Genomic DNA, 25,023 nt, shown 5'->3' with positions numbered 1-25,023 from the left:
GATAGCATAAACAAGCCTCATACTGGAGCTGCATACCCGTTCTAAACCACACCTCTGTAGCAAGTAAATTCCATGCGCTTTCCTTAACTGACAAAGGGAGGAATCTAAACATACACTTGCTCAAAATGACTGATAAAATATAAACTATGATTTGGATTCCCATGTAACAGGAATCATTACAATCAATTCTGTTGCGTAATGGAAGAAGGCAGCAATAAGCTTATCTAGCCCATCAGCAATCAGCACCAAAAAAACAAGTGCACCATACATGGGGATTGCACGCATGTAAACATGAAAATGCTGTTCATAATAAAATGTTCCTTGAAAAAAATACAGGTTTTCTAATCTATCTTAAGTGTACTTAACATTTTATACACTTCCTTTCACATCTCCCACTTAGACATTTTCAAGCCGTCTCACAACTCCCTAGAATGGTTCTGTGGGTTTCTACTCTTGGGCAGTCTATTCCATGCCTTTACAACTCTCTCTCTGAGAAAAAGCACTTACAGAGATCCAAGACGTAGTTAGTCCCCATCCCCGTGCCTCTATCTTCCCTCTGTCTTGTGTGTTCAGGATGACCTCATGCTCCTATTTCCCTCTGTACTGTGCGTTAAGGATGACCTTGTGCACCCATTTCCCCCTTGTCCTGTGTTCAGAATGACCTTGAGTCCCTATTTCCCCTCTGTCCTGCGTGTGCAGAATGACCTTGAGTCCCCATTTCCCCTCTGTCCTGCATGTGCAGAATGACCTTGAGTCCCTATTTCCCCGTCCTGTGTGTTCAGAATGACCTTGTGCACCCATTTCCCCCTTGTCCTGTGTGTTCAGAATGACCTTGTGCACCCATTTCCCCCTTGTCCTGTGTGTTCAGAATGACCTTGTGCACCCATTTCCCCCTTGTCCTGTGTGTTCAGAATGACCTTGTGCACCTATTTCCCCTCTGTCCTGTGTGTGCAGAATGACCTTGAGTCCCTGTTTCCCCTCTGTCCTGTGTATTTAGAATGACCTTGAGTCCCTATTTCCCCCTCTGTCCTGCGCGTTCAGAATGACCTTGTGCACCTATTTCCCCCTCTGTCCTGTGTGTTCAGAATGACCCTGTCCCCCTATTTCCCCATCTGTCTTGTGTGTTCAGAATGACCTTGAGTCCCTACTTCCCCTCTGTCCAGCGTGTTCAGAATGACATTGTGCCCTTATTTCCCCTATGTCCTGCGTGTTCAGAATGACCTTGTGTCCCTATTTCCCCCAGGTCCTGTGTTCAGAATGACCTTGAGTCCCTTTCCTCCATCCTGTGTGCTCAGAATGAACTTGAGCTCCTATTTCCCCTCTGTCCTGCGTGTTCAGAATGACCTTGTGTTCCTATTTCACCCTTGTCCTGCGTATTCAGAATGACCTTGAGTCCCTATTTCCCCTCTGTCCTACATGTTCAGAATGACATTGAGTCCCTATTTCCCCGTCCTGTGTGTTCAGAATGACCTTGAGTCCCTATTTACCCCCTTGTCCTGTATTCAGAATGACCTTGAGTCCCTATTTCCCCTCTGTCCTGTGTTCAGAATGACCTTGAGTCCCTATTTCCCCTCTGTCCTGTGTGTTCAGAATGACCTTGTGTCCCTATTTCCCCCTTGTCCTGTGTGTTTAGAATGACCTTGAGTCCCTATTTCCCCTCTGTCCTACGTGTTCAGAATGACCTTGAGTCCCTATTTCCCCCTTGTCCTGTGTTCAGAATGACCTTGTGCATGTATTTCCCCTCTGTCCTGCGTGTTCAGAATGACCTTGAGTCCCTATTTCCCCTCTGTCCTACGTGTTCAGAATTACCTTGAGTCCCTATTTCCCCGTCATGTGTTCAGAATGACCTTGAGTCCCTATTTCCCCGTCATGTGTTCAGAATGATCGAGTCCCTATTCCCCCTTGTACTGCGTGTTCATAATGACCTTGAGTCCCTATTTCCCCTCTATCCTGCGTGTTCAGAATGACCTTGAGTCCCTATTTCCCCTCTGTCCTGCCTGTTAAGAATGACCTTCAGTCCTTATTTCCCCCTTGTCCCGCATGTTCAAAATGACCTCGTGTCCCTATTTCCCCTCTGTCCTGTGTGTTCATAATGACCTTGAGTCCCTAGTTCCACTCTGTCCTGTGTTCAGAATGACCTTGTGCATGTATTTCCCCCTTGTCCTGTGTGTTCAGAATGACCTTGAGTCCCTATTTCCCCCTTGTCCTGCGTGTTCATAATGACCTTGAGTCCCTATTTCCCCTCTGTCCTGTGTTCAGAATGACCTTGAGTCCCTATTTCCCCCTTGTCCTGCGTGTTCAGGATGACCTTGGGTCCCTATTTCCCCCTTGTCCTGCGTGTTCAGAATGACCTTGAGTCCCTATTTCCCCCTTGTCCTGCGTGTTCAGAATGACCTTGAGTCCCTATTTCCCCCTTGTCCTGCGTGTTCAGAATGACCTGGAGTCCCCATTTCCCCCTTGTCCTGCATGTTCAGAATGACCTTGAGTCCCTATTTCCCCCTTGTCCTGCGTGTTCAGAATGACCTTGTGTCCCTATTTCCCCTGTCCTGCGTGTTCAGAATGACCTTTAGTCCCTATTTCCCCCTTGTCCTGCGTGTTCAGAATTACCTTGAGTCCCTATTTCTCCTCTGTCCTGCATGTTCAGAATGACCTTGTGTCCCTATTTCCTCTCTGTCCTGCGTGTTCAGAATGACCTTGAGTTCCTATTTCCCCTCTGTCCTGCATATTCAGAATGACCTTGAGTCCCTATTTCCCCCTTGTCCTGCGTGTTCAGAATGACCTTGAGTCCCTATTTCCCCCTTGTCCTGCGTGTTCAGAATGACCTTGTGTCCCTATTTCCACTCTGTTCTGTGTGTTCAGAATGACCACGTGCTCCTGCTTCACATTTCCCTTATATGACCCTGTACACAAGTATCAAGCCCCCCCCCCCCCCCCAGTCTCTTCTGCTCATGTGAGAAGACCTCTTGCTTTTCTAGCCTCTGGTCATATTCTTTCTTCCCATTCCATAGAGCTTTCCGGTAACTTTCCTCTGGATTCCTTCTAGAATGGTCTTCAGAACTGAGTACAGTTACTCATATTGTGATATGAGCAAAGCCCTACAAAGTTGATGCATTAGCCCTGAGGGTACATCTAGCATTCTGTTTGTTGCTTCCAATACCCTCTCACTCTGCTTCTAATGGTATAAGTTCAGGACTGATAAACATCCGCAAGTCCTTTTCCTACTCTGTTCCCATCAGTTCTACTCTTCCCAGCTCATAAGTTACAACAGTTTGTCATCACCCAGGTACAGCAATTTATATTTGCATGTAATGAACATTAAATGCCTCCTTGCTGCCCACTTGTTCACCTTTCTATATCCATTGCTAGACCACCTCCCATCTTCAACTGGTGCACATCTCTTTCAGTCATCAGTAAATAGGCTGATTCTGACCCTGATCCCTCAGACACGACGGAGACGAACACCCTGAAGAGTGATGGACTGAAGCTGCCCCTCTTACGAAGATCCTCTGTACCTATGTCCTCAGATACGATGGAGACAAACACACTGAACAATGATGGACTGAAGCTGCCCCTCTTACCACTATCCTTTGTACCTAGTCCTTCAGATACGATGGAGACAAACACACTGAACAGTGATGGTCTGAAGCTGCCCCTCTTACCACATGACCATTTGTATCGTACCATTCATCCATGTAGCTAGTCAGGTTCTCCAGTCTTGGTCCTGCCCCCAAACCTTTGAGTTTTCCCATGGACTTCTTGTGTGAGACCGAATCAAAGTCCTTGCTGAAGTCTACCTAGACTACGTCTACTGGCACTCTTCTGCCAAGTTCTCCTCTTTTTGTTAGAAGGAATATTTTCAGGCAAGGAACATGAGTAAGAACACCACTGTATCTGTGATAATACTGCTCACAATATCTGAGATAAGCTTGATTATTTTACTAACAAGCAGCTATACAATCACTGCCAATACATAAACAGTTACATATGCAAATAAATAGATTCACACAAATCTCAGAAAAGTTAAAAATCAAACAGTTCACTGAGCGGTACAGATAGATTATTCTGTCTAGATGAGTGCAAACAGGATCATAGGGGGTTAACTAGGCTAATGACCCTAGGGCCCTTATAAGCCTAGTCAAGTTTTAACATTATTTCCACAATCTGCACCTATCACCCCTCTCCAAGAGGGAAATAGGTGGATCCCCTTGGGTGAATTCAGTTACCCATCTAATCGTCCAGACTGCACTTGAAGAGGGCCAGTGAGGTGTTCTGGTTTGACATGAAGCGGGAGTCTGTTATAAAGGTGTGGTAACCTTTGGTAGACAAATCTGTCCCTCCAGCAGGTTCTATTATTGTCACATACCAGGTTAAGGCCATTAGAACCCATGCACCATTGGACTTGCAGATATGCAGCATTTCCAATAAAGCAGGGTCAAAGATTGCCTTATATGCAAGGTAGAGATTGCCTCTGAGTAGTCTGTATGAAACAGAATAAAGTGACAGTGATTTCAGACGATCCTCATAGGACAGATGCTGAAGACCTTGACATTTCCTTGTGAGGAAACTGTGTGGTCTCTCCAATTGCTGCAGGTGCTTGGAAAGTTGCATACCAAAAGTGACATTGTACTCAATTATTGGCCTGATGAGGGAAGACTACAGGGAGGTTAGAACTTTTTTCCCTGAAGGCAATGCCCTTATTTATGAGATGAGCACTATAGAATGCCCTTCTTACCACTGTGGAGACATGGTGATCAAAGGGAAGGTTGCTGTCAACCTGTGCGCCCAGGTCCATCACCACTGAGTGCATACTTAGGGTGTTATTGATGTGGTAGTTAGCAGGAACATCACTCTTACTGAAAGGGATGATGACACTTTTTTGCATTGAGTTTGAGGCCATGACTTTGGCACCAGTCATTTGTTTGTGTAAGACCCTCATAGGATGCTGACATCGTTTGGAGATTCGATGACCTATAAGCAGCTTTAAATTTTCTTACCTTTCTTTGTCAGCATTGGAACCTTTAACACAAAAAGCAGTGTGTCCCATCTTTCTGCTGCATTATGGATCAATATTAAAATATCAAAATGCATTTTTTTTAAAGTTACCATACATGGCCTTATTTGGTTCACTGCTCATTCATTTCAACTTACCAGTACATCTTTTAGTACACTTTAAATAATACTGGAAGCATTACTTTAGCCCCTATGACAAACAAAATGTTTTAAAATCAGCACACAGTTTGACAGCATTCTGCTCACGTTTTGCAGCTTTCCTGGTACAGGTGTAACATGAGGTGCATGTGAAATGTCTGTATGAAACAGTAGAATATGAAGGTCTGACAAACCAAGCACCATCCTGCTTTTGCAGCTAAACATCCACAAACATGACCTCAGTTTGCTCTGCCCAGTCTTCAAATGTTACATGATGCATGCAAAAATGTAAAAATCCATACAAATTATCTGTGCCTCCTCAAATATCAATATAGCACCTGTACTAGCTGATTAGTGATAAACACATTTTATTCACAGGTTATATTTTTCCTCATCAAACATAACCATCGAAACAACATGCATAATTTGGGCAAAAGATGCCCCCACAGCAGTACGGTACTTCTGCAAAAATACTCATTTAAATAAAATAATCACTTTGTAATTCCTTTTAATCATCAGTACATTATGCATTGCTTAGCATTAGCCCTGTCAGCACACCAAATACATACAGAATGAAGTTACTACAAATACAGTGGTGGTGTGTATAGAAAAAGTCACGAAGAGAGGGAAGCGAGTCAAAGCTGATCCAAAAAGAAATCAAACGGTAATATGTTTCAAACACAAGCCTACGTTACCATTTTTTAAGGAGAAACACACAGATCACATCAGGCTAAGTTTTTTTTTTTAAATCTTAACTGGAACTTGTTATTATAACAAAAGTTCACAAACTGAAGTCCACAGAACCACATTAACATTTAACGTTTCTTTACTCAAACAAAACAGGGCTCCGGGTACACATGCGTTCAAGGTTTCTAAATGCAAACATAAAAACTACCCTGTATAATGGAAGTGTGAAAACCCAACCCCTGAACAATGAAAAAACAGACAGTCATGAAATAAAAACAATATGAGCCAGATTCCAAAAGAGTTGCTTCTCAGTGTAAGTCACTAATTTCAGTGTAAGATCCGCCTATAAACAGGCTTGCTACACGGACGAGATTCTAAAAGACCTGCTCTCAGCCCACCCTCGATGTAAATGGTCACTTGCAGTGAGAGCAAGTATTTTGGAATCTGGCCCTAACAGATGTGATGCATGTAAAGCAATGAAATAAGAGAAACGAACTTTTTATCAAAAAGGAAAGAAAAAAGCTTTTATTTTTAATTCTGCTTAAATATTTCAAGTTGTTAATAGTGACCTGTGTGGTGATACCTTTTGCTTTTTTTTCCATGTCCTAGCCAAAAAAAGTTATCTGTTTACATTTTTTAGTTTGTCCTGGGACCTTAGTATTGCAGTTTCATTTGCAGTTGTGGACGTTTGTATATTACTGCAAGATCTTAGCATCGTTTACACATTACACTGCTATCTCCATCAGTAGAATCACTGGTAAAAGCGAACTGTTTGTATTTTCAATCCTGACTGGGACCTTAGTCTGTAGTTTTATTCACAGATGAGGCAGAACTGTGAACTACTGCCATATTTGACCTCATTTAATGATTTATTACTACATTTTCTGCATAAACAGTGTTACTGGTACATTTCTGAATAGCCTGGTGCCTTAGACTGTGGCAGAACTGCAGTAGCGGGAGTACTGTAGTCTGCTCCAGAGCTTTTACAGCTATTTATCTTCCAGTTTTGCTGCTACAGTCACATAGTCTACCCATCATTTACCTCCTTGAAGAAGCATCCCGGTACCCATTTCCCTGTTCCTTATGTCTGCCCCACCCCCCACTGACACATTAAGCTAACGTTTCTGAAATTCCAATCTATCTGGAGCCATTGAACTGAAGCGAAGAGTCACAGGATCATAAGAGGTTACTAGGGTAATGGCCCTTGAGCCTTTTTAAGCCAAGCCATTTTTGCCTCAATTTCCCAAATATCAAAGCCCACAAGCTAGAAGAGCTTGAGTATAGGGTTGTGCCTTAGGGGATCTACATACCCGGGGTAAATTTGTGATTTCCCATCCATTGGTCCAAAGTGCATTTGAACAGGCTTAGGGAAGAGGTCTGTTTCACATGAAAAGGGAATCTGCCCCAGAGAAGGGGCAATCTCAGTTTCTTCAACATGTTTTGTTAATGTCGCAGATGAGGTTCATACCTTTACATCAGGTAACTGCAGTGCTGTTTGTTTTTGTGAATGTGTGGCAGATCCTTCAGGACTGCAGGTCCAATATTGGCTTTATTCGACCAGATCCCTCCCTAGCTATACTGCTTGCTGCACCATGAATTTTATCCCAACCCTCGCACCTTCTTCCTGCTGTTGTTTTAAAAGAATGTGTCTCTGGCCTTCGCCCCTTTTGGTGATTTGACTTCCAAAGCCATTCCCTCCCATCGTTCATTGCTATTGCCTTTTGTGCAAGCTATTCAAGTACTTTTCCCACCCATTTTTTCTTAGATCCATAATAATGAGTGCCCACTCAGCAAACAAGTACGGCTCTTAGGTCAACCTTTACTACAAAATCTCTGCTGCTCATTTTCCCGGAGCTTCCACCTGCTTGGCAGCCTTCCCTAACTAAGAGAGTTGTGAATTAAGCCTGCTCCATCCTTGGCAGATAAGGGATTTATTTTATTATTTTGCACTTCAGTTAACCTTTTTAGATTGTGATAATAATAATATTCCCAATGGTGTTCAGGAATCCCTACCCCGTACATCTGATAGATTGCATAACAAACTACAACCATTTTTACAAGGGGAATTACCAACTGGAGGGATGGGGGGGTACAGGGGACGTCATTAATTGCATCTGATGTTATTGAATGTGTACAGGTCGACGATAATGTTCAAGTAATTTCTAGACCTGGCTTTCATGTATTTAATTACAACAATTTTGTTACTGATGAATTTTTTGACTTGTTTGTGCAAGGTTTTAAATTTGTTCCTAATAAGAAAAGTAACTTGACTCGGGTCATTTTGGATTTAAAAATGTTTATTTGAAAATTGAATCTTGAAAATCTATTTGGTAATAACCAGAGCCCTCTTGAAGTGGATGCACCCAGGAAGAATAGTACTTTTAATCCCCCTATTCACCCTCAACTTAAAAACCTTGAAAATGAAATTAGAAAAATCCAAACAAAAAACATACGAATGACTCAGGGTAAAAACAAGGTGGATAAAACAGATACGTGAAATGAAATAAAATGCACCAAGTTAACACACAAACATACGTTTATTCAAACCAAAAATAGAAAAAATAAAAATGGTTAGCGCTTTCACAACTAGACTAGTTGCTTCATCAGACGTAGTAGTTTAACATAATAAATGCAATAAAGTCAGCTGACAATCCAGTAGTCACATGTCCCAATGCTTATAAATATGCAACATTAAATATACGTAAATGTAAATATACATAAAAACATAAATAAATATGCATTAGTATTACCCAAGATCCATAAGTGTACCAAGGATCTCCACCTTCGTCCGATTGTCGCGGCTGAAGGTGCTAAAATTTCACCTTTAGCTAAATTTCTTGACTGGAAGATGAAGATGTTATGGGGTAGAGAAGTCTATTTACTGAAAGACTCTTGGGAATTTTTGAGTAAAGTGCAACATGAATTCAACTCACCTGAATTAAAATTTATTACAGTGGACATAGTTGACCTTTTTTCAGTTATTCCACATGAAGTAGGTCTTGCTTGGATGTAAGAGGCTTTAAGAACTAGACCTGGAATAACTGAAAATGAGATCTGTGTGCGTTTGGAAATTGCCGAATTAGTTTTGAAAAGTAATTTTTTGTTTTTCGAAGGTGAGTTTTTTAAGCAGGAAACTGGTGTGGCAATGGGGGCTAACTGTGCCCCCATATCTGCAGACATGGTAGTATCTACGTGGGAAATTAAATTCATTCATAACTGTCCATACGTCCAATACTGGGAGTTATGTACCAGGTTTTTGGACAATATCTGTATTTTTTTTGGACGGGCAGTTTGGACAAATTAGAAGAAGTCATATATTAATCATACTACCAAGTTCTTTCGGTTTACTCACCAAGTTAGTTTTGAAAGTGTGGATTATTTAGATGTTCACGTAAGCATGAGCAAAGCTTTAAATCAACTATTCATACAAAACCAACTTTTTCGAATACATACATTAGTTTTACTAGTGCGCACCCCTTCATTCAAAAGAAGGGGACTGTTAAAGGTCAGTATGTTCGTGCTAGTCGCATGACATCTGACGAGGTTGATTTTCAGCTGGAATGTTCCTTGCTGAGAGACATGCTTTTGGAACGAGGCTACCCTGATGTTCTAATTTCTAGCATTCATCAGGAAATAACACAGGGTAGGAAAGACAAATATAGTCCCATATTGGGAAGGGGTATTGATTTTTCAAACAGACATAGAGCACTTAATATTATGGATGTAGGTTACAATAGGGCTTTTATCACTAATTTTAGTGGTAATGCACATTATATTAAAAAAAATGTTGAGAATGAGTGCAAAAATTCTTTGAATTGACTGATTTGCAGAATCCTAAAGATAAACCAGTTAAGGTGGTCTTCAGGAGAGGACGAAACATCAAGAGTTTATTGGAGAGGGCAAATTATACATCTGCCCCTTCTCATAAAAGAAAAGGGACATACAGGTGTGGTGCCTGTAGGCAGCGTGCTCATATAATCCAACAGGAAGTAGTTTTGGTTGCCACTAGAAATAAGGTTGTGGTTTCCTCAGGTTATTTTAAGTGCAATAGTTCTGGGTTGGTTTACCTAGTTATTTGCAGTGTATGTCAAAGTTTTTATGTGGGGGAAAACTGAGAGGCGGCTCAAACGGAGCATTTATGAGCACAGGAATAATATTACTAACAAAAATAATCATAATGCATTGTTTAAACATCTTACGTCCTGTCCCAATGCCAAGTATGAGCTCTTTCTAAAAGAAATGGTCTCTAAGAATCCGAGGGGGGGGACCTTGGGAATCCCAACTGGCATATATGGAAACATTTTGGCAGATTACTTTACAGGCGAATAAACCCCCTGGTTTAAACAATATCTCTTCAACACCCTTGTTGAAATTGAGACTGGCTAAGTTGTGAGTGGCTCAGTTTGAACCACAGTCCTGTAGTTGTATTGTATTTTCTTTTTGTTAGGGTATTTTTAATATTTATAAAGAGTACCTTATTTCCTTGCTTTTACCATTTCTGATACTGACATTGTCATATAACCTGTTTCTAATACATGTATGAATTTTTATGTTATATATTATTGTTTTTATATATGCTTCTTTTGATATTTATATTTTTCAGAATTCTAGCCCTTTTAAAAAAGATTATTGACATTAATTCCTTTATTGTTTAACTGGTAGGGCGTGTATATATACAGAGGTATTGTGCTGAGTTCCTTGTTTATCTGATGAAGCCTGATATTTGTTGGACTAAAACGCTGTGAATTTAATTGCTTTTGCATTAATAAAAACTTTGGAGATTACTGTAGGTATGAGTGCGTCATGCTGCTTCACATGGTCCACTGTTTTTGGAACGTTTTTAGATTGCTACTGCTTTTTTTGCTCATTTGTTGACTTAAACTTTAAATCATTTTAAAGGTCGCTAATACTTGAAAGGGCCTTGTCCAGGTAGTTGAGAGTTGATTTGTGGTAGCATTACTTTCTCAAGTGATCTTTTTTTGGAGCATGTGTACACCACTGCCCATCAGGCAGCGGTGGTTAGTAGTGCCCTGTATAAATGCAGGGGTCCCCTGGTCCCTTCAAAGGATCGACTCTTTGGGCAGTCGAACTTCATATGTCTCAGACCATATGTTCGACTTTCTGAAAAGTTGAAGTATTTGTATGGAGATCGCAGCACAGTGGGGATTGGGGAATTTACCCCTTTCCCCACTGCAATGTGCAGAGTTGGTATACATAATTTGCAGGGGGTGTGGGGGCTGAAAGAAGGCGTGCCCCTACAAAAATATAGTAACTCACACAAAATATAGATTTTTGTTGTACTGTTTTTTTTTTCAGCATTTCAGAAAGTCAAGCATATAGTCTCAACCATATGAAGTTTGACTTTCTGAAAAGTCTATCTTGTGACATAGACCCATAGTTGCAGACACCTCGAAACCAAACTTTTCCTATAAACCCCCCTCTGAAACTGTGCAAGTAACTCTTGAGTGTAGAACAAATTAACTTGTGCGCTGAGCAGCTAGTCTGTGCACTGAGCAACACAGTGCAGCTAGTCTGCGCACTGAGCAGCTACTCTGCATTGAGCAGCACTGTCCCTTGAATTTATTATACAGCCTAGTCTAGTCCCTAGCTCAAAAAATAAAAGTCAGTGCACTATTAACCCCTTGTCCACTGCAACCTTTTAATGTACACAGTAAAGGACTTGACATCATGGATATGCACTTTCCTAATTTCTCCACAGCCTGTATGGTGGATATCGGTATACTGAGACAATGTGACAATTGTCTTATGTTCAATGACAGCCACAATCATAAAAAAAATACAGTATGCGAGAGACCCTCATACAAATACAATGTACTTGTCCAATGTTTCTGGAGGCAAAACTCTCATGTACAAGCACTCATAACAATCTGGTTGTCAGAAACCCATACATCATATCCACCATACATTGTAAACACACAGATCTACCTATGCTGAGGTACTTAAATCTAATCTTCCCAGACCCCCAAAGACCTCCCAAACATTCCACCTGCAAAAACTATCCTCAGCAAAACCGAAAGCACTTAACAGAAACAGCATGTAAAACTGGACATACAGCCACACCCAGTGCAGCCTCAACTACCAGCCAATCCTAACACTGCACAGACAGCCACACCCAGTGCAGCCTCGACTACCAAGCCAATACACTACCCAGGACTCCACCCAGTGTAGCCTCAACTACCAAGCCAATAAGATGAGCCAATACACTGCACAGGACTCCACCCAGTGCAGCCTTGACTACCAAGCCAATACACTACCCAGGGCTCCACTAAGTGCAGCCTCAACTACCAAGCCAATAAGGCAAGCCAATACACTCCCAGGACTCCATGCAGTGCAGCCACAACTACCAAGCCAATACACTACCCAGGGCTCCACATTCAATAAGGCAAGCTAATACACTACCCAGGACTCCATGCAGTGCAGCCACAACTAGCAAGCCAATACACTACCCAGGGCTCCACCAGTGCAGCCTTGACTACCAAGCCAATACACTACTCAGGACTCCATGCAGTGCAGCCACAACTACCAAGCCAATAAGGCAAGACAATACACTACCCAGGGCTCCACCTAGTGCAGCCTCGACTACCAACTCAATACAAAAGATTCCAAGACACGTAAACAGCACCAAAAATCGAAAGCGACCACTGGAACACAACACTTATAAAAACGCCGGTTTATTTAAGTAAAGCGCTTTTCGTCTCCACAATGGTAGACTACCTCAGACAAATTACATTGTAGTTTCCTACGTTTAAATACATGTCAGCTGGCTCTAATTTAAAAACATTCAACCTATCAACATTTTACATGACATCACTATATACAAAGTTATATACAAATCTATGTACAAAATTGAAGAAACATATACATCTCATTTTTAAAATGAATAAATTAATTTAAATGAAACAACTAAGGTCCTGAAGGTGTTGTGTTCCAGTGGTCGCTTTTGATTTTTGGTACCAAGCCAATACGGTGAGCCAATACACTACCCAGGACTCAACCAAGTGAAGCCTCAACTGCCAAGCCAATTAGGCAAGACAATACACTACCCAGGACTCTGGTCATAGGGGACACCATTGTACGGCATACTGATGTGCCAATACATTACCCAGGACTCTAATCATAGGGGACTTTGTTGTAGGACATAGTGACACACCACATAAAACAAGCTAATGCACCACCCAGGTGTCTGGTGATAAGGGACTCCATTGTACGGCATACTGATGCGCCACTCACCAGGCTGAACAGTCAGTTGCCTATCAGGACCAGGATCGGCAAATCTAAGGATGCACTCAAGTCATTTCACCAGAGGTACCAGTATGATTCAAAGTCCATGAACATGTAAAAGACCTAAGATGCATCTCCACAGACTACATGAAGACAGATATTATGGAGATTTTGGACTGTGTGTCACAGGCTGGTATGTGCGTAACAGTCAGCAGCATTCTACCTTCACCAAGCATGAAGCCACAATACAAGCAGAAGATGATCAACTTTAATAACTGGCTCAGTTTTTCATTCTAAGGCGAGAGAATTATTTGTCAGTGTGGGAGGACATGGGAGGACATGGTTAAGAAACCACGTTGCTTTGCCAAGGATGGTCTGCACCTGTCCCCTTAGGCTTTCAAATAATGGCTAAAACCTTGTCCTCACCATACAGCCTTTTTTGGGCCATGCCAAGTTGGCAAACATTCCAACATAGCAAAATCTACCCAAGGAAATCTGAAGAAGCTAATGCTCAACATCAAAAGTCTAATCTAATCAAGAATCTCCAGTCTCTAAGCTCTCCTCACCTTGGTGAATGCAGACCAACTGTGCAGTTACCAAGACATGATTTAAAGACACAGACAGTACACCCCAGCAGTGCAAGCCTTCAGTGCCTTCCTCACATTTAGACAAGCAACCTGAAAGACAAGGACTAAAGATTAAGGTGTCTCAAGCTACATCAATAACAAACACACCTCTAGGCTGGTTAAGCAGGATGACACACTGGGGTTCCTCCATGTCCAGATTACCACAGACAAGTCCAATACCCTATCCTGGAAAGATACAGGTCACCCTCTATGTCCCATGAAACCCACAGCACATAATTAAACCTACTGGGGACAACCACCATTCAACCAAACGCCATAATTGTGGGGGACTTTAACTATTCCTGTATACAATGCGAATCTTACATGACCCCAGATTTGCAGGTCCAAAGATTCCTAGACTTTGTAAACACAAACACCCTGAACCAGTTGAAGCATGTGTTTACCAGAGGTACAAACGCATTGGACCTGGCACTCACAAATATGGGAGAACACTACCTTTCATTTAGTAATAACCTGTCAAAATTTCAATCCCCTCCAAACCAATGCAGGAGTATTCATGGGAGCTCTGTACAGCTGTCAGTTACTGCATAGAGGTTGCTGTGCCTACCACAAGCAAGCCCAAAACTAACTCAAAAAACAAAATACCCTGGTGGAATCCAAAATTAAATGTGCTGTACAACAAAACAAACAAAGGTCATCACTAAAATTAGGAAGTGTAACAATAATGAATAAATAAATAAACTCATCAAACTGGACAAACAACAAAACTGACAAAAACATTTTGAGGTAAAGATAGTGCCCCAGGCCATGGGCAATCTTTAGCAATGTCCAAAACCTCTAAGGCAGCACACAATAGTGTGCTGAACTGTTAAAGTCACATCCACAGAATCATGAAATACAGCAAATCATCTGGGTGACAGATTCAGCTCCAACTTTATCCCCGTCTCACACCCAGCTACCCCCAAGAAATACCACATAATATGACCCCTCCAACTATCAGTAAGGAGCTGATCTTAGACATGCTAAGGCCAAGAATATAGTTTCAGTGGGACCCAGTAATATCACAGGATGCCTTCTAAATAGCCTGAAATATGATCTGTCAAGGCCACTGGAGTCACCATTCAACCAAACACTCTGCACAGGCTTTGTGCTACGCAAATCAACAGTCATTTCTCTGCACGAGGGTGGACCATCAATTGATCCTGGGAACTGCAGCCCCATTAGTCTGACTAAAAGCCATGGAAAGAATTAGGGAAATGATTAACTGACGTAGGGAACCTTCAGACACATGCCTACTGAACCTAATGGACTTCTTTGAGATGGTCACCAAAGCAATGGATGAGGACAAAATGGCACAGACTTCCTACCTCATCGTAGCTACTGCATTTGATACAATACTCCACTCAAGCACTGTAAGCAAACTGATGGAATTAGGCCCAAGTCCCAGTGTATCTTGCTGGACAGCCAGCTGGCTCACAGACAGAAGCCAGGAAATCAGGACTGGAGAGGCCACCCTTACCAAAAAGGCCAGTCACCAGTGGCTTTCCACGGGACTCTAATGTGCTAGGTTTGCTCCTCTTTGGTATCAAGTCAAAGCTAATATCAAGTGCCTCTAGCTTAATAAGTTTGTCAATGACTGCAAGCAAGGAGTAATCATAGAACCCCCCATAAACACAAATCACTTATGCCAAAGCCATGGTTTAAAACTCCATTCCAAGAAATGCATAACAGCACCTTTGGGAAGCTGGTCACCCAGAAAAACTACCTCATTGACAAAATGCCCCTAAAAGTAGAAACAGTAGTCAGGGGAGTCATGTAGATAGTAACCTGCCTTTAAAGTGGTAAAAAATCATTTTATGTCACTCAACTTGCAAGTAAGGGCACGACATATAGATCCAGGGAAGTCACTGTGCCACTGTACTCAGCCGATCATTGAGTATAACACCCCTTGCTCTATGTACCTGACCAAGCACATACAACTGTAAAGTTCACAGGGGTTACTCACAAAAAATACAGGGTGTAAACACAATGTCCTATGCAGACAGTCTCACAACCCTTTCTATCTACTTGCTTCAAATAAATTGACGACAGGCGATTTATGCCCAGCATACAAGGCATCCTTGGATCTTGCTCGGATGCATATCTCCTGCATATCTGCAAAACAAACAGCTCCAGAACTCTTACATTGAAGGATCTAAACTTTGCGTGTGACTTAAACAGGACATACTGGAGGGACCGGTATGCATCTCAGAGAATCCTCATTCTCTGGAATAGACTTCCCACCCATGTGAAGCGGAGCCCTTCACTAATCCTAGTAAAGTGCAATCTCAACCAGTGGATGAAAAATTTAAAATTCACCCCTGGTCTGACACCTATGTCTCTGATAGACAGAGGCAGCCATTAAATCATGCCCTAACATACATCTCTGAAAATAATCTCTAGGTCACAATAACTTGGGGGCTACATCTGGGCTGCATGGTTAAAAGCCTCAGTGGTTATTTGCTAGTATACACCTAAGAGTAAGATTGCTGGTTAAAGGTCATATAAAGGGCAGATTCAAAGTAGACAGATAACTCAAAGTCTTATAGGTTCATAGGTTGCCTATTTTGAGTTTATTTTTTGGTTTTATAAGGCAACACCCTCTCAACCATTTTAACTGAGAAAAATAATCATCATATTTTTACACTAAAACATAGCAGATTTATTCAAGATACTCAGAATATTACAAAGTTGCATCTAAACTCCTTTACTTTATAGGTAGCCAAGAATGAATGGATAAATGTGGAGGATTTGTGAAATACAGAAGATGTGACTTGTTTTTCCAACTCCTCAATTTAGGTTTAAATATTAAATTTGGAACTAGAGAGATTGTGGAAACATTGAAGAGAAATGCCAAATGAATGGTTACCTTCGTAAAAAATGGTGAACATGTAGATAAACATCATTCAGTTAAATTACGTTCATTGAGTAATAGATTTACTTGGTATGTGTTTAACATGAGAAAGGTCTGAAGTGAAAAAGAAACATCATTCAGTTAAATTACGTTCATTGAGTAATAGATTTACTTGGTATGTGTTTAACATGAGAAAGGTCTGAAGTGAAAAACAGGGCTATGTTCTTTGGAAATATCTGGGATAACTTTTTGAAAACTACTAAACAGGGTTTATTATGTTATATGTCATTACTGATGTTTACTTTTTTTTCAATGTTGTTCTATTTTTTATATCTTACTGTCTTGGTCATGTCTGAAAATGTTCCTGAAAACAGTTTGCTCACCTAATTCACAAATAAATATTTTTTTGGAAGAAAGATACTTATGGAGTGCATCATTAAAATGATTAATCAAATTACTTTTTTTTTCTGCAGACTGGCAGCATAATGATACAAAGGTATTTTAGTAAATACAGGATACAAAAAGGATAAACCATGACAGTAGATTTTCAAATGATCACTGCTGCAGTAGCCTTAACTATAGTTACATGCTGCCAAGGATACAAGAGCTGGCCAGCTTCCAGAGCTTCAGGACACCTTTCATGTGCCCAAACTGTCAACCAGCTCAAGCTGAGCCAACTAAAAAGGCAAGTTTGGGTGGAAAGCTCTACAGAACTTTCCTGCCAGGAAAATGAGGTAGGGTTGACACACCATAAGAGCTTGTAACTCAGATACCCTTTCTGCAGAGGTCAAAGCAATCAGTAAAACTGTTTTCCACATTAACAACCTCAAGTCAGCCAGATTAGCTGGTTCAGATGGAGCAAGTGTTAGCTTCTCTAACACAAAATTAAGATCTCAAGGAAGGGTCACCGGTTTACTTGGAGGCCTCTTATGCAAAACCCCCTTCAGGAACATTTTGACATAAGACTCCATTAAAAGAGGAGGCTGTATGGGCAGATGTGCTGAAATGACCAATAAATGAATCCTGACAGAGGAATAAAAAAGGCCACAGGACAGCAACTCACACAAATACTGAAACCAGAGAACACCTAGCCCTGAATGGGTGCTGGTCATGCTGCTGGCACCAGTAGAAACCCTTTTCTGTTTCAATGTATCATTTTCAGGCATGCGGCTTACTCGCCTCCATTAGTACCTGCTGCATGTCCTCCAAAAAAAGGTCCTAACAGGAATTATGACGATCATCGAGGCAGTCAACTGAACGTGACCAATGTCAGGGTGCATCAAACACCCCTGATCTTGTGCGAGTAGGTCCATTCTGTGGGGAAGTTTGTGGTAATTGCCCCGGCAATTTCCAAAAGGAAGGGAGAACCACAGTTGCCTGGCCTAGAAGGGGTTCAGCACAATGATCGTGTGGAATTCCTTCTAAATTTCAGAAGCGCCCCGAATACCAGTAGAAAGGGTGTAAAGGCATACAGGAACATTCCAGTCCAAAGAAAAGAAAAGGCATCTGTCTTCCAGGCCTTCCTAAGGGAGTCCTGGAACAGACTTTTTTCAATGGACTGTTCAAATAGGAACTCCCCACAGAAGGATCAAATCTTGTAAGACCCCCCCCCCCCAATTAGTTTCCAGCCTTGAGGGTCTGTCCTGGTCCTGCTTAGCTTGTCTGCCACACAACTTTGTTCTGATAGAATGTACAATGCCTGTAGAGTGAGACTGTGCTGTGAAACCATATCTCAAGTTAATAGTCCTTTTCTGAAAACAGGGTAAAAACCTGGTTTCCCCTAGTCTGCTGATGTACCATACCACTGTGGTACTGTCTGTAACCACTTGAAGAGTTCCCAGGGACCAAAGATGGTTCAGAGATTTCAGTGCCTTAATCACAGCAAGAATCTCTGATATTTATGTGCTTGCATCTGTCACACACATCCTGCACTTTTATTCCTGGTGAAACCGCTCCCCAAGCAAAATCCGCAGTATCTATGGTGAATGACTGCTATGGGGCAGGGAGAGAGAAGGCGAAATATGGACTTAATGATACCTGCTGTCTCCACCAAAAGACTTTTCTGACAAACCCCAGTACTGGGATCTGAAAAGTTAAATGGATGTTTAAGCTGGGATGGAGGTTTCAGATAACAGTGCATCTACCTCATGTGGAGTCTTGCCATGGTATCATGAGACTCTTAGATGCCATGAGACTCAAAATCCTGAGGTGGTCCCTCGCAGTGACCCAAGTCTGAGTGGAAAACCTTAAAACTAGATCTAGATAAATGTCTATTTTTTTCCTGTAGAAGAAACACTATTTGAACTGAAATGCCAAGCTGACATCCCAAGAACACAATCCTATGTGAAGACCTTTGAATGATCTCTTGGAATCCCAGCTTGTGCAAGACATCTCTCACCCAAGAGAGAGAGACTCCTGACATTTTCAAAAAGACTCTGCAAAGGTAAGTAACTCATCTAAATATGGAAAAAATTTAGAAAACCTGTAGCCTATCATGAGCTATAACTCGAGTGAGACACTTCGTGAACACACCTGGTGCAGTGGATAGTTCAAAGGGTATGGCAGAGAACTGATGTGATCCAAATAAACAAAGCCTTAAGAAACGTCTAAAGTCTGGATGAATATGGACGTGATGATGAACAGGAAACATGGAAGAGAAAGAAGACTTAACAGGTTATGAACTGACATCTATCTGAATTTGGGTACTATCACAAACTGGTTTAGGAAAAAAAGAACCAGAACTGGTCTCCAAGCATTTGCTTTCTTTCTTTGACACTAGGAACATCCTTGAATAAAACCCCTTCCCCACCTGGGAAAGTGGAAATGGTTCTATCACTCCTTGGGAAAGTATGCGATAAAGAACAGGTGGTCTGTATGATGAGGAATGACCCCTTTGGAAAGAAGGGATCTCCTTCCACTACCATCTGTAAGCCTAATGAAGGATTTCCAGAACTCATTTGTTTGAAACAATCTGTTGCTAAAGAGAAAAATGAAGATTCAGATTTTCTGGAAGAGAAAAGGGGCCAGCGTGGGAGAAGGTTACAAGGTCTCTTGAAGGATCATTCACACTTGTTGGATTGTCCTTGTTTTTTTTTGGGGGGGGGGGTGAGACTTACTTTTGGAATCCCCTTGCCACTCCTTAAACATCTGTTTACATGAATTCTGTTCAGACTGTTAATTTTGTTTTCTGTCAAAACTGGATGAGGATAAAGAAAACCCCTTCGACAACTTGGAAATGGAGCGCTAAAGGAACCCCAGAGATGCCCTGCGTCAGCTTGCCCTTTTCATCACAGTTTTTGGGTCACCTCTGTAGCAGAGGGGCTAAACTCTAAATCTCTGTCCAAGGGGGAAATTTAAATCTCATTAGGGTGGTTCTGAGGATGCATCCAAGCAAACCTCCTTAACACAGTACCAGTGGCCAATGCCCTGGGGGAAGTGTCATCAGGGTCGTACGCACACTGTAAAGAAAAAGTAATGACATGTGCAACAGAAGAAATTAAATTATTTAAAGCAAATTCTTCTTCACAAGAAACTGTACAAACATTCCTCATACTTTCACAATTTGTCAGAACATATGAGCCTGACAATTTAAAATTCTGAAAAATCGAAGTGTGCACTTTTTTTCTTATACCCATCAATAATTTTTCATACTTATTAGAAAGAGTAGGATTGGAATTAACTAAGTGCTTAGCAGCAGAGGGGTCAACTAAGGCTACAGCTGCTGGGTCAGGTTTGAGAACAGAGTACAAAAAATTAAAATACTGAGGAACTTTATGCATCCAATCTGCCCTTTTAGGTATAGCTGCCTATCAGGAAAACAACATTCAGTAAGACACACAGCCTCAAACAGAGGAGACAAGAGGGACAGGTGAAGGTTCCGGAAAATCCTTCGGTAACAACTCATATTATTTTCTAAGGGACTGAGAAACCTCAGTGTCTCCCACCAGAAATACCGGCACATTCTAGTAATAGTCTACGAGAAACAGAAATCCCCACATGGAGAAACAGAAATCCCCACATGGAGAATCAGAAACTGAGCTCTCCTTGGAGTCCAATTCAAAAATCGCAGGAAAAAACCCTGAATGCATTCCTGCATCTTCCTGTTCAGGAGGCAGAATCCAGGATCTCATCAAGACAAGATGAGTTGCTCTTTCTTTTAACAAACTGTTTTACAACACGGATCAAAAGCCAGAGTAAACCCGAGCCAGCCCACAAACTACTACTATCAAAAGAAATTTGAGGAAGAGTAGATGCATGTTTGTTTTCTGTTTGAAAGGAAAAATGGTGCCAACCATGTGACTAACAACATTGGCTTCTCCAGGGATAGGCACAGCATTCTGACACAACAGGGACATCTTCCTGTTCCTCTCCCGGGGATGACAAGAGTGGCTCTCCTTGACCAGTGAGGGAATGCCAACAACTGCAGATGAGGTGGCTAACCCCTGGTCCACAGTGATTGCAGACACTACACCAGAGGGATCGAGGATAAAAGAAGAATGATCTGAGGTACAAATGGTCACAGTAAATTCACCCACCTGCGGCTGAGGCAAACTGCCAGCCTGCTGTGGTGGCAAAGGCTGCTTACTCAACTTTTTTTTTGTGGCTGGAAGGACTGATCATAATACTGGCAATGTATTCCATGGTCAAGCCAAAAATGGTGCCTTTTCCGATGGAATACAAGCAGCAAATGCTGGCAAAACTACTAGTCCACAAAACCTACTTTATGACAGAAAATAAAACACAGTAAAAATCACTATGAAACACTAGAGTAGCCCCACAACTGGAAAAATGAACACAATTTATCCACAGAAAAGATGTTTTAGTTTACAGTATTTTTAAACCAAAGCAAAAGACTGCTCAGTTTAAGTGAAAGTTACAGTCTCAAGGCATTCTGTTAAAACACAACGCTCCTAACTTTAAAATAACTTTCCTGAACAGAAAAGTAATAAAACTAGAATTAATTTAAGAAAAGGAAATTTCTCAGCAAAGGGAATTTATGTTCCCAGCAAAGTAAAACAGCAGCCGATTCTTGATCCTCAAATGCCTCACAGGAGCGTTCTCTTCAGCAGCAGGGAAGCTAACGTGACTTTTAGTCAGCTCCGCTCAGGCATGGCTGCGTGTAAGGTGCTCTGACACTTTGTAAGCTGGGCGGCTATTATATTCTTGTCAGGATTTAGCCCATATAGCGAAGGCTACTGTAACAGCAGTGATAAATATGAAGTGCACAGAAAAGGTCATGCAACTGTGGTGAAATATGAAATGGGTAACAAATCATGAATCAAAAAAATTGTAAAACAGCTGTGTCCAACAATCTGGCATTTCAAAGTTGTCCTTGTGGCTTACTGAGCTCTTAACAACGTATGAGATATCCCATAATACCTAGCTCTGAGAAAACAACACTGAAGTTGTTGTACCAACTTGACAACCTGTTATTATACGCAGAGAGTTAAAATGCAATTGCATATTCTGGACTGGAAGCTTATACCATAGAGGAAAACAGGCAGTCAGGCCGCAGCAGACTGCTGTAGGTAATATTTTTTTTTAATTCCTGGAGGCAGACTACTGTTCAAATTAGCAGGTGACCACGACTGCAGTACTGACCTGACACAATGACATGCATTTCTGTGGTCTTTAATTCTGCTCCTTCCAGGTAATCAGTCTGTAGGTGAAAACAAAGGGTAGTTACAAATGACTGCTACTGTGGCCATTTTTTTCTTTCATCTTCATAATTTAACATCAGAGGAGTATGCAGAATGTTGCTATCTCAATGGGGGATAAAAAGGCAGGCCCAGAGAGAAAGCACATAAAATTTACATGATCACTATTAAATAATTCTTAATAGTGAAAGCTTGTCTTGGGGGTAATACATGTATCTAACAGCAACAACAAGATTCTTTATCTCTCACTTTCCTCATAATCAAACCTCAGAGGTGTACACTGAAGCTGGCTAAGTTTTGGAAGAATGCTGTGAATGCATGTTGTCTGGGAAAACAAAGGACAGTTACATGCCACTGTTAAATGACTACTGATTCTGCCTATGAAGACAGTTTAACACTGACAGAAACATGTTGAAATACCTTTCTCTGGCTATTATGTCTTTTGTTTTCTTAATGGGACATCAGAAGTCTACAAAAATGTAGAATTTTTTGAGCTAGACTGTGTGTGAACTCAAACATCAGTTGCAAGATCACCGTTAAATAAACACAGATATGGCTTGTAGGGAGGAGCAGTCATTGTATGCATCCAACAGTAACAAGCTGAAGTACACTACTGTGGCTTCTACATCTCTGACTTTTACAGTCACAGAAAGTGCGGCATTCTCAGAAGATCACACTGGGATAGTATGTGTGTGAAAATGGATATCTTGTTTGTTGTATTTTTTTCACAAATGCCCTGGGGCATTTCAAACACACACCTATAATATGCTAAAGGTCCAGAATTATTGTCCATGCACTGTACAGCAGAGCTGAATTCTTCCTCCCTCTCCCTTGGTTCTTTCGCCCTCATTCTTGTTTGCCTTCTGCCGAGTTCATGTTGGACCCCCCCCTCATTTTACATTGCCAGGAAAATAGAAGCTCAAGCTTACATTTTCCAGGCAATGTAAACCACAAACAGCATGGAATTCTTCAGTTTTGTCTATAGAAACTGTTTCCGGTAAGAAAAGTGTTTTGTTTGAAAGCTCCAACACAGGGGATAATCAACAAGAGGCAGGGTATGCACCGGTGAAACAGTTTTCAAATCTTCACAACAGAAGACGAAGGCAGAAGAACTGAGGGAGAGGTCAGAAGAATTAAGCTCTGCCGTAAAGTGCACGGACAATAGTAGTTGTTTTTTCTGAAACACATCATAACTCATGTTCTGGCTTTCATGTTCACATTAATAACATTTCACAGTCACCATAACGCAGATGGCTTTAGAGTCATTCCATAACAATTTACACATTTCCACTTTTTCTGACAAAGTTAAATGCATAATTTACAAGTCAAAACTCTATCCTGTTTTTATAACACAAGAACAAAACCCCTGTTTTTGCTCCAGAAGGTGATGTTTTTCAGCACCTGAAATACTACTACTGTGAATTGTGACATGGCACTCTGAAAACAACATGCAGGTGTTGTATTACCTCTGAATAACTAAATAAAGACATAACTAGATATAGATGATATATATAGCTATATGTTTTGATCTAAATCAATCATATGTATTGATGTAGATCAAAACATATATATATATATATATATATATAAATACAAACACACCACCTATTTCATCTCTCTCTCTTTCTGTATATATATATATATATATATATATATATATATATATATACACACACATATATACATATACACACACCACATACATATGTGTGTGAGTGTGTGTATAGATAAACATGTACACCTACAAATATATCAGCAGGCAAGGTAAAACTTCTATTACTGTTATGAGAGAAAGGTTAGTTTGTTTTTCCTTGCATTACTTTCTTGTAATTTGTATTGCTTTTTAAAAAAAAATTTATATTGAGGTGTACTTTCATTACACAGTCTTTTAACTGTACTCAGATATTTACTGCATATTTAAAATAGGAAAGAAAACAAAGATGTGCCTATTGTGAGTCGCACAGAAATTACATTTCCCCACTATCCAACCCTGCTGCTGTTGTATTTTTAAACTTGTCATCTCTGTAGTTGCCCGCTCCTTATGTTAACTTGACCACATAACTGCTTCGATCTCCACTTTCATTGGCTATTATCAGCAAGCGCAAAACCATTTTATGAAGTCACGTCCCTTTCAGCTGCTTAAATTTATTGGCCCTCCTACTTCATTCCATAGTCAGAATACTAAGTGCCCACCCCATCAGATCTCTCTTTTAAAATGAGTCTCCCCCTTTCAGCTCTGGCTGCTTTGTATACACTGGAACTGTTAAGATAGTAACCCATTTTTTCATCTTACCTTTAAAATATGCAATAGCTGTTCCAAGGCCACCAATCAATGAAGAAGCACATTTCCTCCTTATCACGCTTCAAGTGTAAATTGTGCAACTGGATGGGGAACAGGAAATTGACCCCTAGTTTGGCACCTGTCTCTCTATTGGATACAAGTTCAACTTGCAGGTCCCTCTGCTTGTAAATGGTTCATCTCCCAAACTCCTGATTACACTTACCAAGTGTACCAGAACACGTTAGAGATTTGGGATGCATGGCTAGGCTTAAAAAAGCCGAAGTGGTCATTAGCTTAGTAAACACCTATGAACCTAGAGGGTTAGGCCTGAAAACCATGCACCAACAAAGTCGACCCCCCCAAAGATTTTTTGTCATCAGCTCTTACAAATTTAAGTAATACCAAATCTGGTCACTGGCATAAACAGGACAGATAAGTGTGTTGTTAAGGAATATTTTTTGAAACGTCCCAGATGTTCTAAGAGATTTTACAAAATTATAAATGGAAATTACATAAAAATATACTTAC

The 25,023-nt window shown here is 41.0% G+C and overlaps 1 protein-coding gene across 1 annotated transcript in view; it reads right to left on the bottom strand.

Moving 5' to 3' along the window:
• PPME1 (protein phosphatase methylesterase 1) overlaps nt 1–25,023 on the bottom strand; it is a 973,601-nt gene that overhangs the window by 88,671 nt on the left and 859,907 nt on the right. The gene's annotated exons all lie outside the window — the stretch shown is intronic.

Source organism: Protopterus annectens, chromosome 5.part1 (assembly GCF_019279795.1).
Source record: "Protopterus annectens isolate FY-2018-M chromosome 5.part1, PAN1.0, whole genome shotgun sequence".
NCBI classification, from domain to species: domain Eukaryota; kingdom Metazoa; phylum Chordata; order Ceratodontiformes; family Protopteridae; genus Protopterus; species Protopterus annectens.
This window is presented reverse-complemented; position numbering and strand designations above follow the sequence as displayed.